The following is a 17,893-nucleotide window of genomic DNA, read 5'->3' on the forward strand; positions in this document are numbered from 1 at the left end:
AGTTCTCTGGTTTCCACATGCACGCACACTCGCACATCCTTGGAGACACGCAGAGCGAATCACCATCTTTATTCAACAGGACAGCCGGAGCTGGCTGCTCCTAAAAGGCGTATTCCTCTGTATAATGGATCGATACGGGCAGGAGAGTGTGTGTATGCCTGTCAAACTCCATCTCCATCCACCACGTGCCATCCCATTTGAATTAGCTTGGAGAAATATTCTACTGGGGAAAGGTCACAGACGCAAAGCTGGATTTAAAAGCCTCCACAGCAGTAAGGCAGACTGTCTGCTGTGCTTGATGGTAGTTAAGCTTCAGATTCCGTGTTTGCTCCCTGATGATTGTAAAGTGATTCATAAAGGGATTCAGACAAAGTACAAGGAGCTGCTGTGCTTACTGAGGTGAAGGTGATCAGTTCTCTGCTGAATGTGTCAACCTCAACTATAGAACCAGTGAAAAGAATCAGATTTAACCAAAAGTAGTAATGATCGAAAAAACCCTTTTCCATGCTAGTCAGTGAAGTTATCGATATCCATATAGGCTTTGAACACACCTTAACAAACGCACCTTTACAAACCAGAGAGTCATCATGTCATCATGAGGTTCAGATTGCACCAGACAGTGTGATACAGTGGTGTAAAAACATGTGGGTTAGTGCGTGTTCCTGAGATGAAGATAAAACAGTGAACAGATAGGAAGGGCGAACAGAACAGTCTGCATGTCTGACTATGTGACCGACAACGTGGGAGGAGGAGGAGGAGGAGGTGGTGGGTTAGTATGGAGGAGACCTCAGTCAACCCTCACCACAGAGTATTTTTGTCTCCCGGGCTTTGGAACTATGAGACATACACACTCCATGCGTCACATCTTGGAGAGATTGTCTGGGAAAACCGTGTTTTGGAAGTGGGATGAAAAAACCCCACAGGGACATGGGAGATATTTTTGGGGAAGATGAGACAGAAGAAGAACACAGAAATAGACGCATATTTTAACTGTGCATATGTTAACTGTTATATATATATATGTGTGTGTGTGTGTGTGTGAGACAGAGAGAGAGAGAGAGAGAGAGAGAGAGAGAGAGAGAGAGAGAGAGAGAGAGAGAGAGATATTTAGTTACAAGTGAGGCATGCTACCACAGCATACATCAAGGGTCCAAATTGGACATTTCAATATTGAAAGTTCCAAAGCGGAGAAACTTGAGAGCTACATTGCTTTAAAAGGGGTATTCCAGCCATTTAACACTGAACTTGGATGAAGTCTAAGGACACATAAGAGACAGATTCATTAAAAATGAACGGTCAAAATCAACACAGAAGAGGCCATGATATCCTGACTAAAATGGTTCCAAATAAACACTGGAGCATTTTATGACCCCCTCCCCCTCCTGATTATCAGCAAACCCTCTTTTCCTCACTGTGTCATGTTAGCACACAGTTACTCTTTGGAGTATGGCAAAGCTTTCAGGCATGCACACTACTGGGTCAACCAGAGTCCAACACTTCACATCACATCAGAAAAATCATGGATGGAACACACATGCCTGTATGAATTCCCCCAGATGGAAGAGCACAAACGCACACTGTACATTCATACATCCAGTGCTCCACTCCGTCTAGTGTTAGCTCATGCACTATTTATGGCAATAAAAACACGCCTACATACTGTACATGCAGACATGTTACTGTGGGCTCACACCAACTCTGGTCCAGACCGCCTCAGTTCCCCAAAAGCCAAAGTAACTCCTTACATGACATTTAAATGCAAGAATAATAACAGGATAGCAATGTGCCAGGACAATATTTGTCTGAATCTTGTTGGAGGCAGCAAACTATTTCATCTCCCTGGTGTAGCTGGTTAGATTAGGTTTTGTTGTGCGTCAGAAGTGGGCCCTTATTTTCCTCAAAGGCCTTCGCATAGATAAAAATGTACTGTAGAGATAAATTAACCATATGAGAGGATGAACTGTGTGGGGCCTTGAGCTTGGGAGACATGGGAATGATAAAACGTGGAAAGATGCAAGCAGGAGGAGGAGGAGGGAGTCCAACAGGGAGATAAGATTAAAAGTTCTTGTGGGAATGGGGGACTACATGAAAGAAAAGAGTAAGAAAGAGTAATTAGTAAAAGCGGTAATCCTTGAGATGTTTTCTGCTCTCTCCCAGGTTTGGTGCTGTGGTGTTAGTGTGGCTCCATCATCTGACAGTGTGGCTGTTTAGCTTGCCTTTTTCTTTTACTTTTGATTAAGTGTTATTTGCTATGTTTGAATCTCTTTCTTTTGTGTTCGTCAACGCTGTGGGTCATGCCAACATACCCACCAATTCTTCTTTTATTGTTGGAAATCTGCACACAGAGGACAGTGACACCAGACTGTTTAAAGGGTAATGGTCAAATGTTTCAAGGAGTTTATTATTAATCAGAATAATAGACTCTTAAGAATTCAACTATTTTCAACCTAAAAGATTAAGATAAACCCATTTGAGTACAACATGAAAAGGTGAGAGAGCAGATGGTTCAGCCCTGAGTGCCTATACTCTGACATCAGGACCAGCCCTGGCTCTTAATTATACATGTGCTGGGTGCCACAGCCCCTCGTAAAGTTGCTCCATATGACCAGACAAAAGGTGGGGGGAATGTTGAACTAGGTCCTGGTTTCCACTCCAGACTCCCATCTGGGACTACGGCCGCTCCCTGACGAGCACCGTGATTCTGTTGATTCTGCGATTCTCCGGCCTTCACTATGCAGGCTTCAGCACTGCTCTGCCAATCAGGGAGACCCTCAAGACCCAGAGATAAATTAATGATCAATTTAACGCCGATGGTGCTCCGACATGAATATGGAGCAGCTCTGAATCCATGCCTGGTTGTTAAACATGGGATGGCTCTGACACATCAGTCTGTCCGGTGTTTCAGCGTGTTAGCATGGAACAAGACATGCAGGGAATATGTACAGCTGTTGAAGACATCTGCCTGTAAATGTTTTGTGGTTGACCTTCACTGCTCTCTCCCTTTGTATGAAACAAACCTTATGTGTGAGTGTAATGCTAAGCAGTCCACAATGACTTCTTTTCATCCAGTCCTATAATTAGAGAACGGTTTGAGTGTTTGTGTGTCCCACTATTCCTCCGAGCAACATTCCTCCAATTCTCCAAAACATCCCAAAATGAACTTTGAATATGCTGTTTGTTATCCGTCTTTACTATCATTTCATCTAATCTTCAATGTAAAATAAATACTACACAGATTTACTTTTTACTTTCGTATCCTTTATTGTGAAATCTGCTACCCTGGACTACTTTTTCCTCCCTAAGGCACATAGTATCAACATAATGAAGAGTTATGTTTTGGGTATTTGCTAAAATGTTGAATTATTCCTTTAATGCAGAACATTTGGGGGATTTTACTGACAGAACTTGCTTTAAACTCCACAGAGCATAGAATAGATTTTAAAAGTTTTGGTAAGTTGCAGGGTCAAAGTTAAATCTGGTTCTATTTATTTTTTCCATATTTAAAATTGTTTGATAACATCTTTTAAGTGGTTCAGCCAATCTTTTAGCTCTCTTATCAAATCAAGTGCTCACCAAAACACAGGGAGACTGTTACTGGTTACTTTTGACTGTCATGGCGAACACACAGGCATTTTTAATGTTTTTTTGTCCCAGCCTATCTGGGTTTTGAACTGTGCATTCACATTCCTGGCCTCAGCTCTGTGAGGTTCTGTGAAACAGCTAACAGAGGAACAAAGGTGATCATCTGGGATTTGGGTATCAATAAATGATGAAATCAAAGAAAGAAAGGGGAGGTGGCCTCGGGCTTATTTGACTCAGCCATCAAAAATGACAAAGTGCTGTTTTTCCATCATGTGTGTGTCTCTCTGAGGCCTGTGATTGGCTGGGTGACATCGATAGCTGCAAGCCGCGTTGTGAGCGGATAAATCAATCAGATTTAATTTGAACAGTCTCTGTAAGTATGTTTAGAAGATGACCCACTGCACCTCTTTGATCTTTCCTGCTGCCTTCACTTGGGCTTAGGCAAGAGGCAGGAGAAACAGAGGTGTGTGTGTGTGTGCGTGTGTGTGTGTGTGTGTGCGTGTGTGTGTGTGTATGTGTGTGTGTGTGTGTGTGCATTTAAGGGGTGGGGGCTTTCGAGGGAGGGACCTTCAGGGTACAGTGGAAGCGCTAAAATGGGAGTGCAGAGGCAGGAGGGGGTTTGGCAGGGTGGGAAATCACAGCCTTAGGGTGCTCTACAGATTATTCCTGCTTCTCTTTCATGTGAGCCGTTGGGGGGCGTCTTCCTCAGATTAACCGCTCCATCACTTATTAAGCACCTTGTAACAAAAGTGGCAATGAAGAGCAAAGAGGCAAGGAGAGGAAAGGAGCTAGGAGAAGGTTTCATTAGCATGGAGCTCGAGTCTGTTGTGGGCTGTTGGGTGTGGCTGAGATGAGAATAGGCGTATGTGTGTGTCCTGACAAAGACAGAGTGGGTGGAAAAACAAAGCACTCAGGATAAGCGAAGATATGAACAGACACAGCTATTTAAAGGCTTCACGTGTATTTAAATATAAAGGCACAATTAAAACTGGTGTTCTCTTCATTAAAGGAGATTTTTTAACTCTGAACAGCACATTTGGAAGGTAAGGACAGAGGGAGAGCCAGAAAGATCAACAGAGCGAGAGGACACAAAGACTAAAAAGAGATTGTGAAGCAGTGATGCAACAGTAAATGGTGAGGCAGTAACACTGCAGGTTCAGCATAACAAACCTTCATTCAAACAATGAGGTCACACTCCATACACATGCTGTTCTTCACCATTTTTCCACACTGTGACTTCTGTACTTCCAATTGATTTGTTGTTATTGCTAATTGCTATGTTTACTGCTCTCCTCTTGATTTATTCTAATTTCTATTGTCATGATTCTTCATTATGATTTGGTTATCATTTCCCATCAGTTTTCCCACAGAGAGGACTGACGCAGCTGACGCTCTGCATGTGTCGTTCCTCGGCTCAAAGCGTATTTGTTCATCAAACAGCAGAAATCTTTTCAGCCAAACAGGCAAACAACAGGACCTGTCTTAGTGGAGGTAATTACAGCTAGACAACAACTTTCTTTAATTACAACTGATCCACCTGTCCCTGGTAAACATTACAGCATACAATCTGAGTCGAGCTAAAACTTGGGTTTGCTTTAAATAAACACCCGTGACTCTAAATAAAGTAGAAGCTGCACAAGGCAAATTTGCATTTCTGAAACCCCAAGTGGTGGTGCAAAACAAGTTTTTTGAAAGAGTTTATATTTCATTCCTCATAAAGCACCATAACACAGAGACACCACAAACTACTGAGTTTCTATCTCCATGTTTTTCATTAGCTGCTTGGAGGAGACGAGATGGAGATAAGAAATCTTTCTACAGCAGCTTTTACCATCATTGCAGTGTCCAGGTTTTTCTGGATTGAACACTCGCACGCAGCTTTAAATTTGTTAATTTTATGTGCACAGACAAGATGTTCAAATGCAGCCATAGCTGGTATAAGTTTAATCAGTGTAAAAGAGAGTCTCATGTTTTTCTCTGCTTCAGCCACAATTTGGGATGCAGACAGGAGTTGGGTGTGATTTCTTCACAAGAATCACTCTGCTCCTTCAGTGTGATGTGCATGTGAACCCATCATGATGAAGTTGTGATCTTCAGGCTGTGCCTTCTGCTTGACTGGGACAGGGCTGTGTTACATCTTAACAGGGTGACCCAGTTCCAGCGATGAAGAGAGAGCAGCCTCGCAGGACGGCGACGCTGCTGACCTGCTTGAATAATTCACTGTAAAGTGTAAAAACACGGCTGACTGGACACAGCCCCATGGAAGATTACACGAACAGGAAAGAGGGAGGTCGGACTAACGGGGAGGAAGAGGTGACAGGACTATCTCAAGCAACACGAGATGAGATGAGAAAGTATTATGCAACTGGAGGTTACAGTAAAAAGCTTTGACAAGAAACTCTTTTGAGTATGACTGACTGAATGAATGGTGGTGGGTGGGGGGTGCTCAATGCTTTCTGCTGTTTGAGGTTGATTTTCTTACTTTTGGACTCACCCTGGCTTCCCGTGCATCCAGTCTTTACACTAAGCTAAGCTTACTGGCTGCTGTCAGTAGCTTTATATTCAATGTACAGACATAGAAGTGGCATCAATCTCACAAATCTCACCAAGTGAGTAAGGGTGCTTCACAAAATGTCTATGTACTTTTCTAATGTACTTTTCCTTTAATTAGAGCAGTTATGAAAACAAAATAATTCACTGTGTGGCCCATGAATTCTCAAAATTACTCGCAGCACAAAATGTGACCGAGGTGGTATATTTACACTATGCGTACTGTATGTGTGTGTAACACTACGCAGGACTTAGTATTTTTTGGTGCGCCTACAGTTTTCAAGGTAAAATAGTTGCATAATATTGCTTTAATAAGGGACATGAAAATCTCTGTCATCAAATCCATTTGGTAAGCTCTGACACGTTATTTTCCGTCAAAACTGAGTGAACTATTCTATTAAGTCATTCCCAGTTGCATCCACGCCCTCCCAGCTCACCTCTTCCTTCGCCAATAAACAAGAAAAAAAAAAAAGTCAGTGCAGGGTCAAAACCTCATTAGGAAGTGAAGAAGCCATCAAGTTCTAAGTAGAAAATCAATTATTCAATCAATGGGGAATCCACTGGCCCTTTGCTGCTAACAAGCACACTGATGATTGGGTGGTTATGATGACAACTCTCTGTTTAACACTGTTAGCAGGGCAACACAGCAAACCGCCTCAGGCTTTCCCTCTGATGTAGCACACTGCACTGATCCTCCATCTTCTCCCCTTTCTCCATTAAATTCACAGATAAATAAGATGGATTAGAAACTAAGTAAGTATTTTTGCACTAATGAATGATACCAAGCAACCAGTGACAAGATCAGTGAGGCTGGATGACGGTTTCTTCTGTCTAACCACAGCTGGTGGTACTGCTTCAGGCTCACTGAGTGAAACTTCATCAGGTTCTACAGGAGGGAGAGGAGAAGATACAAGTGGGCAGAGATGGCAATCAACTCCTCTGCAGCCCTTGGAACACACACATACAGTACACATCCCTTCCTCGACTATTATACAACACACATTACATAATTCAAACAATTTGTGACTCTGTGAAATAGACTTCTGCAGTGCCCTCCCCCATAAACACCCACTCGGCACTCAGCTCTTTGAAAGCAGGACCAGTAGAGGGAACAGGTACAAACTCGAGCTGGCACCCCTGCCGGATCAACACATTTTATGATTCTGCCAGGGACACTTTTTTTTTTTTTAAACATTGCTAAGATGAATTCAGCACGACACGCTGGTTATGCAACAGGCTGCTTCAAGCAAAGAGATTCAGAGCACTTGTTAACTGAGAAACACTAAGAGCTGTGAACAGCGTTGTTCTCCAAGGTTATTTAAAATGGTACATATCAGTGGTTAAGTCATAGTGAAGTATTCTGAAAGCTACTTTCAAATTGTTCTTTATTCATGTTTTGTGCAAAAACATAATCAAACGTATAAGAGTGCATAAACTGCGTGCTGAGTGTTGTGTTTTTGGAACCACAAAGTGGGTTTATGGTTTAGAAAATCGAGGGCTGAGCTTTACACCTAAACAGATCTTCTCCTGGGAGGTTTAACATTCCTGAATGTGTGAAAGAAGTAGAAGATCAGGCTGAAATGTTTTGATCCCTGACGTGTTACATGAAGCACCAGTTGGCTCTGCAATAACAGACCTGGATTTGCTCTGGCCATCAACACTAGATCAACACAATGGATATGACCTCATCTTATGGCAAGTTCAAAACATCCCTGCCAGAAGTTTGTAGGGACAAGAAATGTTTTCCACATGACAACATTTACATCTTCATCAACAGTTTAGTTTGTGACAGCAAAAGCGGCCCAATGCTAAGATCCTGAGTCAGAAATTCAGGAAACCAATAAGAAGAACTTTGTGTTTCATTAGTGAACACAAACACGTGGCCAGCTGTCAGTCTAGATGCACACTCATAAAGCAGAATAGGAAAAGAATCACATTATTGTAGACATTAAAAAAAACACAAAACCTGATTTAATAAAGCCTCAATTTTGGACTTTCAATGGTGGGTTTATATATTTACTGAAAAAACCAAAACAAATTAGATTGTGGCCTGTGCTATCAGTACACATGCGAGCTCAGAGTTCATGTGGTCTGAACAGTCCGAACAGGAAATGGGCAGTTTCGCCTCCCTTGCCCTGGGACAGGAAGTCATAAAGCACGATCAAACGCCTGGCACTGCTCATGGTGCCGCCATACGAATAGCAGAAAGCCATGGGAAGTCATCGACTCACCAACAACTCAAAGCTTTGCCATAACTGAAGTTATGAAAACTTGATGTATTGAAAGTGGCTGTGGGTTTGCAGGGCAAATACTGTAGATTCTGTAGAAGCTAAAGATTATTAAGATCAGTCAGAGGTCATATCAGCAGTATAATGCTGAGACCTAACTGCTTGGTTTCTTGTGTATTTATATGAAACATGCAGAGGTCTTGTACCACTATGTACCACTGTCATGCACTTACCAGATGTTGCTGTAAAACCATTATATTGAGATATAAATCTTGATGTCACCAGCTGCATCTCCGCCACTGTACATCAGCTCATGCTTACATTAGGTTAAAAGGTCACAGTCCAGATAAGGTTACAGACTCAAAGCACTATTTTAGGGACCTAACATTCGCTTAAAATCTCCATATAAGCCTGGGAATAACACTATTAATAACTGCTTTTCCCTCAGCAAGCAGTATTCATGTCCAGTTTAATTTTTTCTTTTTTCTTTTTTTCACTGTCTAGCAGGCGAACACATTATGTGCATTTGTGACTGGGGGCTTTCTCTCTTGACTCACCCATGAACGTGGTTAGATCAACGAGCAGATGCCTCTGCGACACTGGAACATGCAAAAGCTGCATGCAAAAACCCAAAAATAACAGCTGCAGAACCTCAAGCTATTTATTAAGAGTCAGCAACTGTTTCATCTTCATATGGTGTGGAAGAAAACACATGCTCAGCACCAGGTATCAACCAAAGATTTGTGAAATTAATCCACGACCTTAATAAACTGACAATCAGCTTCATCAAAATGTTTAATTAGAAGTGATGAACCCTTCTCCTTTACTAAGTTCCAACACCTGCAAGGGTGTGAGAGCTACTGAGACTGAGCAGAGTGTACAGTATAAAAACAGATCTGACAGCTTACTGAGGCATACACACAAACACACACACACACACACGTATACAACAGAGGGCTCAAGGACAAGAAGCAACCTAGAAATGAGTACACAGACACACATACACACCCACAGCTCTTGGCAGACAGCAGCAGTGAGGTTCATCTTTCAAAAATCATTGGAATTTTCAGCATGTCAATGAACAAAAAAATGGAACCGTGGCTGGAAAACACTGACGGACAATATCAAAACCTCACATGATGGTCAAACCAGTCGCTGTTTTTCTATTGTTTCTCCCACCTTGTTGGGAAAGGCCACCTCGCTCTGCCTAAACATCATCAGACCTGAACCACTTCTGCTGACACAAAATGTTGCCACTGGATCACAGATGTTTCACAAAGCTTCTCCTGAGGTTGTAAAACGAAAAACCAGGATGTCAGTAATCCCTCTCCGACACACTATACTACCGGATTCTTATGGACGCTTTTGGGGAAAACGTTTAAGTTGAAACACTACAAAGAAAACAGGATGCAGTAGGGAAGAGCGGTGAACAAGGAGATCACCCTGCAACATGAGTAACTGTCATATTTCTTTCCAGTTTTTCTTGGATCAACCATACTAAAATTGTGTTTACTTGAGGTACTACAAAGTACTTTGGACTTAGTACTTTCGTGGCCACCGACCACCACTCCACTGTCCTCCCCACCATATTCCTGATTCTTGGAAAAAACCAAACCTCCTACAGACCCCACGGCCGATCAACCACCCTGCATAATGAGGTGCAGAACCACAGTGGGCAAATAGTTGCTCAATCTCTGACCCCAGCTCTGACCATATGGAAAGCATCAAAGTTCCTGCACAATCATCACGTCTAAACAAACAACTGGGGAGAGCTTTTTAACAATGTGGCATATGACTAAACTCTATAGCTTCATAACTGTCCAACCCGATCAACAGCTTCCCCAGGGTAGTGTGTGGCTCAAAACAAAAGCAGCCCAGAGCAAACGTCGGCCACAGATGGAAATCCATCACATCCTAATGCTGTAGAAACAGCTCTGGTTCCACAACCGGCCACTTGAAAGCCAGAACGGACTCTCCATGCTGGGACACAGTGTGTTACTGAGGCCCATTTACTTTAATATGGATCGAAAGGCTGCCAACAACAACAAAAGGGGGAAAGTGAGAGGGACGCAAGCAAATATTCTGGTCTCACTGGGTTAGTGGGGATAAAAAGACAGAATCGCATCTGTGGTCAGATTCTTGGTTCTGGCAGTGATGTGAAATGTGATTAAGAAAGAGGAGAAAACAGAGAGACACCAAGTGGATGGGGGTCCTCTATAGAGCTGCTTCAGAATGGAAGGCTGCTCAAAAGGAACATGTATGAGACGATAAATACACTTACTTATCGAGTCCACTTTTATGTTAGTCGGTTAAATTCAATTTAAAATAAATTTAAATAAACTGAATTGAGCTGAATTAAATGTGCGGCGTCAGCATAAAGACCAGAGGAAATCACTAGAAACAGTTAGACACATAACTACCCATAAAACAAAAAAATGCAGTTTTTACACTTATATCCAAAAAAGGGAAGGTAAAATATCAGATTATAGCTAGGAAGACAGGAAACATTGTGGTTTGGATTAAACGCAGTACTCTGTTAAGGTGAATCTTGTTATCTTGTTAACAATAAGCGCTTGGTTGCAATTATAAAACAACTGCAGTCATGATTAAAGAAACCAACACTGACTTGAAACAGAAAATGAATGTCAATCTCTTGTTTTTAAATCCAACAGTTTAGTGACCTACCTATTCACCTTGACCATCCCGTTCAGCAGCCCCTGATGCTCGATAATAATCTCATCCAAATTAATATTTTGCTCTTGACAGACTAGAATCATAACTACCTTAGCTACTTGAGGGCTTGGCGTGAAAGCAAACGTAGAGATTTAATTGCCAGCATAAAACAATAGGTAGGACGGGACAATCAGCCACTGACCACACAGGATTTCACAGACCTTTCACATGAGGTGAACTCCCAACAATCCATGGGATGAGCCTCGCAGCGGCAAGCAGAGCTAAGCATGAAATGAGCTTTGCCCCTCAGAGAGTCAGACTGGGACCGTGATGAGAGGGATGGGGTGAATCTTTTCCCCCAATGTCATCTGTTGTCTGTTATAAATCCTCAGCTTCTGAGAAGCCCGGGAAATGTGTGAATGGCATGTTTAAATGTGATTTAGAAGAAATGATGAGTGTCTGGTTAAAAAAGAAAGAAAGAAAGAAAGAAAACCTGTTGTAGTAAGGAAAGACAGGATTAATCATATGTAAGTGATGTCATTTTGATATTGTTTTGCAGTATGGTCTGCTAGCAGTAGTGCCCTACAAAAACAACAACTTAATAAGAGTTGATTGTTTTAAACACAACATGGTTACAAAATCACTGAGAAGTTGGGGTGTTAACAAAAGCCTACTTGTCATCATTAATGACCACTTATTGCTTCTCTCTGTGCTCGTCTCCAACCACAGAGCCTCTGCATTATTCTTTTCAAGTCTCAGGCTCCAAAGCTACAAAGCAGCTGAAACAATAAGAGAGGTACTGGGAAATGTTAATAACAACCACGTCAAGTGATCCTCATTGGTCAAAGCTCTTATGGCTGGACTGAGAGGCTCTCATCACCTCTCACGGTTTTCTATGAGTGTAGAACTGACGGCCTCTGTGTTCAAATATGACACTCTTTGCATTAGCTGCCCGCCTCCCCAGGACTGCTTCCAATTATTGGCGAACCCGGACTCTTCTGTAAGACAAAAGGGCGGTGGTAAATGCACAGAGAGAGTCACGGTGTCTCTCTGGAGAGCATTTCATTCCTCAGGCTGTGATGAGCTCCTTTGTTCTCACTTTAACTCTCAGCATCACATAATTGGCCACCATCTGGGGCTCTCATTCCTATTGTCCTCCTCCATCCTTTCCTCTTCTGTCTCTCCAACTGTGCTCTCCACGTGTGCTGCATATGCACGTTCATGGTAGGAAATCATACATCTGTTGTCAATCCCTTACACTTCCTTGAAACATTATGTAATAGTATAATTAGGACCAATTACAAAGCTGGCTTGCCTTCGATATCATTGGAGAGCAGTGGGTTTGTACTTTATGCAGGAAAAAAAGGGATAAATGGGATAATAAATGAGAGACTGAGAGATGTGAAAGAGGTAACACGGAGTTCAGTCATTCAGCAGCATACAGCAAAAGCTTTTCTACTTTGCTCTTCCTACACGGTTCACAGTTCACTCTCTATCACTTTTTGAATCAAAAGTCTGTCCGACGCCTCCGACTTGTACCGAATCCAGCAGCTGAAATTTTAAGCAGTACTGGCATCTCTTTATTCATAACTGGTAGGATTCAGAATTGACTAAGCTTCTGTTCATCACTTTCAAAGCTGCAGTCCATAATGTTTCATAAGCATTTTGGCTTTAGGTACAGCAGGTCGGTTGCTCAGTCCACCACTTTCAGGCTGAAATACTTCAACAACCTTCGGATGGAGGACCATAAAATTTGATACAGATGTTCAAGATCCCCAGAGAATGAAGCCTACTGACTATGGTCTTGCATCACAAGAGGCTTTTTGTGGATGTCTCAAGTAATTTTGTTCAGACAGTCATGGCCCCCTCAAGATAAATTTTAACAACTTTGGTGTTTTTCAGTTTGTCCAATACTTTGGTCAGTGAATGAAATAACAAACATTGTATTCAGGCTCCATGTGCTACATGTTTAACATCATATCACTGATTCAACATATGTTGGCCTTCATCAAACTGCAGGACTAAAGAAACTGTTTACAGTCCAACATACCAACATTTGGTTTTGATTCTCTTCATTACAATACGTTCATATAAGAAAATGACATTATAAGAATACATTGCAATTTGTCATTCTTGCCTGTTCCTCCAAGCTCAGAACATTTGATTCCAAGAAGCATCAAGCTGGTTGACAAATGTTGATCAAATGCGTCATTTTGTCATCACACATAGATTTGACAGGTCAGGGGGTTTCCCTTTTCTGCTCACAAAGACAAAAGAAAAGTGGGAACGTGCATGTTTGCACGATCTAAGAATGCTTACATGATCTAAGAATGCTTACAGGAGTGTGTGCAGTTATTTAGGGCATGCATACCCCAAGTGGCAGGGAGTGAATGTTTTAAGTGGGAACAAAGGCTGTCTAAGTGAGGGGTTGTGATGGAGGAGCTTCTTTGTGGGAAGATGACAAGGAAAGACTAAAATCCATCAAAAAGCTGCTATCAGCTCCACTGAACAAGAATCCTCTGATGAGGAAGTCAGCTTAATTGGAACTCATCAATAAAAAAAAAGCACCATATGCTCAAACCCAGGCAGGCTATATGAGGGATTAGCCTCATTAAAAACCACAATGAAAAAAAGAAACTACAAGGAACATAAAGAATAAACTAAGTGGGTTTAGGAGGAAAAGAGCAATGAGGATTTGCACGAGCTTTGTTACAAAATTAATGTACACACTCTACACATCTACAACCTCCACTCCAACACACACAAACACATACCTAGCCAGACAAAGGAGATGGGAGCTAATAAACACCATGTAATGTAGCAGGCTAAAGTTATTGATATCATTTAGAATGCATTAGCCCATCACCCATTTGTCTGTGTATGTGAGTCTGGTGTTTGTCCCCAGGGAGGCTGAACACACAATACACACACAACAGCGTCTCATCTGTTAATGCTATTGACATCTATGTGTGTGTGTGTGTGTATGGCCACAGGGGGTGTGCAGGGCGGAAACATGACAGATCACAGCCCCAAATGACAGCTGGCGGAAACAAAATAGATGACAGCATATATTAGACACTAACTTATATTAATACATATACATTGCACGCACGTATGCGCACTCGCGCATGCACACACGCTCATTAAAATCACTGAGACCCATGTTCAAAACCAGTACTACAAGAAATACCACCACCCTGCATGTCACACAGGAAGAGACATTTTTAGTAGAAATTACACAGAAAAAAAAAACAATCTCTTGGGAGCCCTGGGCACAGTTTCCATGAAAACAACGGCAAAAAATGTTCCCATCAGTGTTAATTCTGTGCTACAGTGAAAAACTTTTATTTAGATCCTAATAAAATATAAAATGAATCCAAAAAATCTTAATTTTGAGCTGATTTGTTGCCAGTTCCTTCATCTTTACTTTCACTATTTTTTGATGAAATTTTCTCGATGCTGTTCACACACTCTGTACATATTGCTAAATGCAGTCACCAGGCTGTACTTCATTCTCATGACATATTTGATCGAGTTCTGAGAGATGACATCAGAACTTGAGGCCTGTGCTTTCTGTGTTGCTGAGTGCCACTGGTCCACCACCATTTCTCCAGATGCCCAGTCTGCTGTTAGCCCAAACAATAGCACTTTCTCCAATAAACCCTTCACATAGCATGTAAATGTCAAACTTTGCATCTAATACTGCATGCAGAGGAAAGAGCTTTGGCGCTTAAGTGGGAGTGAGAGTGCACATAGATGCTCGCTCTCAAACTTTACAACCCCTCTGCACCCATAGTTTTACAGTAATGCCAGCTAATGCGTGCACCCCTGTTCAGCTCCTCGACTTCGGGGAGGGAGCTGAGAGCTGCCAGGAACAAACCGCTTCATCACCCCTTTCTCTCCTCGCTCCCAATGCCCAAATTCTCTGGCTCCTATTATCTCCGGGAAGCCATTCAAGACTATCAGGTTACTGCTTATTGAGGGCCACTAACACTGCTGCACTCCACTCTGGAATCCAAACCAATAAAAACAACCCCCAGCGTTGTGCAGAGGGAGGTGTACAAGTGTTAAGGATGATGGAAGGAGAAGAGAGAGAGTGTGTGTGTGTGTGTGTGGGGGGGGTTGAGAGGATGAGCTGGTGCCCCTTTGCTGGGGACATTACTGGACATGTGACATGACTCATGAGGTACAATGGGATAACAGCTGCAACAGAGAGTTACGTTCAGACCCGGACAACACAGAGAACTTGCAGTTCCCGTGTAAAAACAAAGTATCAGAACACTGTGGTCTTAGCTGTGATTTCCTAAGTGAACAGTGGTTACCGGTGTACTGCATGCTCAAAGTAGTCAAAGGGTTTTCTCCTGCCCTGTAATTACTTTGGATAATCATTCTTTAAATTTACAGCTACAGCTCCCGTAATTTGGGGAGCTTTAGGGGCATGGAAACAGGAAGTATGATGTTGCCATGGAGTCAGCTAATTAGCTGTGAGTCACAGTTTAAGCTCTGATTATTTTAGCCTATTAAAATTATGAATTAGATATTAGAATTTCCTGTTTGCAATATACCCATGGACACAGACGTAACAATTGCCGGGTTACTTCCATATGATAGTAATGATTCTCAGGCAACTTTTTTAGTTGTGAGAAATGTGTTTTTATTATCTCAAAACAGATTTATGGATGTTTCTTTGCAACAGGCATCAAAGATAATGATTCTCAAGAAGTTTAACTCATACTAAACCCAAAAATATGTGCATCATATTTGTGTGTTCATGCTTGGCTGAGCGTTAACGAAGGTGTGAGAATTTTGATGCAAATTGCAATCAGGCACTTGTGCTTTTTAAGTACCTTAATTGCCTCACCGAGCTGTGTGACACAGCCCCTGCTGCAGCTGTTGAACGTGTTGATAAGCTGGCCAAACTACGATAACTAACTCCCTGCTGTTTTTAGAACTCTGGCATGCACCTTTCACAACCCACTTTGATAACCTCTGATCCAAGGAAACGACCTCATTGACGTCAACCACGAACCATGTTACTGACAGTGGAATCATCCCTGAGTTTCTCTTTCAACAGACTAAATGACTAAGGGTGCTGGTGGGTGTATGAAAGACAACACATTCTTCCACCGATAAGACGAGAAATACAAGCCCTAAGAGGTGAGCCCTGGGGAGGCTGGGATGGGTTACAAGATGAAAGCACTGCTGACACTGGGTGATGTGTTGTGTTCCTGCTACACAGCACTGGGGCTGTTAACCTAAACAATTACATAACTGCTCCTCTGAAGACAAGTATTGCAAGCTACAGCTGACACCTAAGGATCATTTGGGAGAAGTTGCACAGTGCATGAGGCAGACCGGATGAATGTTTGCACTTTCCATTTGTGACCAGTTTAGGACTTGGTGACCCTTTATAGCACACAATTCTGGCAACTAGAGATTTGCGAAGCATCAGACCGGCAGCTAAATAGTATCAGAAACCAACACAGTCTGATCCAGAAGCGTTTGTAATTAAAAATGTACATCTCATCATTGGCACATTCAAAGTCTAGTGACAACATCTGACTGCAAAAACAATAAAAGTTTCTTAATGTAATTGAGGTCGTAACATGCATGCACAAAGTTTGCTTAGCCAGAGGACAATCTGTGGTTACAGAGCAACAGTATCAGTGACAACATGCAAGGGAAATGACACACTGGAGGCAATACTTGTCTTTAACTGGCAACCTTAGGAGCTGATAGTGATCAATTTTCCAAACCGCCCGCTTGGAGACTTTAAACAATTCATTTGTGTTGCCAGTTTGAGAGACAGGGGGAGCGTAACCCTGACGTTGTTGCCATTTAATGGAGGATTAGCCATGTGACCTTAGAAGTCAGAGGTTATCTGCTTGGGGGACGTCAGCTGGCTGAAGGGCTGGAAATAAATGGTGGTATTTCCCCCTGTGGACAGGCAACTCAATCAAGCTAACATGAGGGCACTACCTTTGCATTTCTCTCAGCCTTTACACCTCGTGCATAAAGCACATAAAGCCATACCATTTACAGAATACTGCACCAAAAATACCACTGGTTTCCTTGGTAACTATCAAAATAAAATCTCCTAACATCTTCTGATGACAGAAGCGATCAGCTTTCTCATCAGTAACAAAGTAGTAGTAACAGCAGAGGGTGAAAAAAGAAGACTTCCAGCCCAACATGCCCATTTACGGTCAGTCAGTATTCCACAAGCTTGTTAAATAAATCAGAGGGTCCCCAGAGTGGAAAACAAAACATTGGAGGCTCCTTCGAAACTCAGCTTCACCAGGAAAGCAAACAGCTCGGGTCCAAATGAAAGTCTCTTTAGGTATGCACTATGGACTATAGAGCAGGCTAATGTCCCTCTGGCTTATTCTTTGCAGAAATCTACAGTACTTAGGTTCCTTTGCTGCCACATTCATATGACATGAGACATGTGCAGTGTGTGATAAAACATCAATCTCTAAACCATATGTAAACACTGGGCAGTCACATAAAACACTCTTTCTCAGGGTTTCATCACATTTTTGTGTCAGTAAACCAAAACTAAACATTCAGAGCCTCAAGATATTGTGGGGCTACCCAAACCACTTTGTCGTACTTGACATCACTGATACTGTACTGCAGGGCTGCAACTAACTATTTTCACGATAAGTTGATTAATTTTTTCTATAAAATGTCAGAAAATAGTGAAACTTCCATTAAAATCCCAAGGTGATGTCTTCAAATGTCTTCTTCTGTCTGATCAACACTCCAGTTTACTTTCATGTATGTCACATCACACAAACGTCTAAAAAACTGGAACAAAATATCACCAATCTGGCATTTTTGCTTTAAATATGACTAAA

At 42.1% G+C, this 17,893-nt stretch overlaps 1 protein-coding gene across 3 annotated transcripts in view; it reads right to left on the bottom strand.

Annotated features, from left to right (window-relative positions):
- Positions 1 to 17,893, bottom strand: part of abr (ABR activator of RhoGEF and GTPase) — a 118,587-nt gene that overhangs the window by 14,942 nt on the left and 85,752 nt on the right. The window lies entirely within an intron of this gene.

Source organism: Scatophagus argus, chromosome 14, assembly GCF_020382885.2.
Source record: "Scatophagus argus isolate fScaArg1 chromosome 14, fScaArg1.pri, whole genome shotgun sequence".
Taxonomy (NCBI): domain Eukaryota; kingdom Metazoa; phylum Chordata; class Actinopteri; family Scatophagidae; genus Scatophagus; species Scatophagus argus.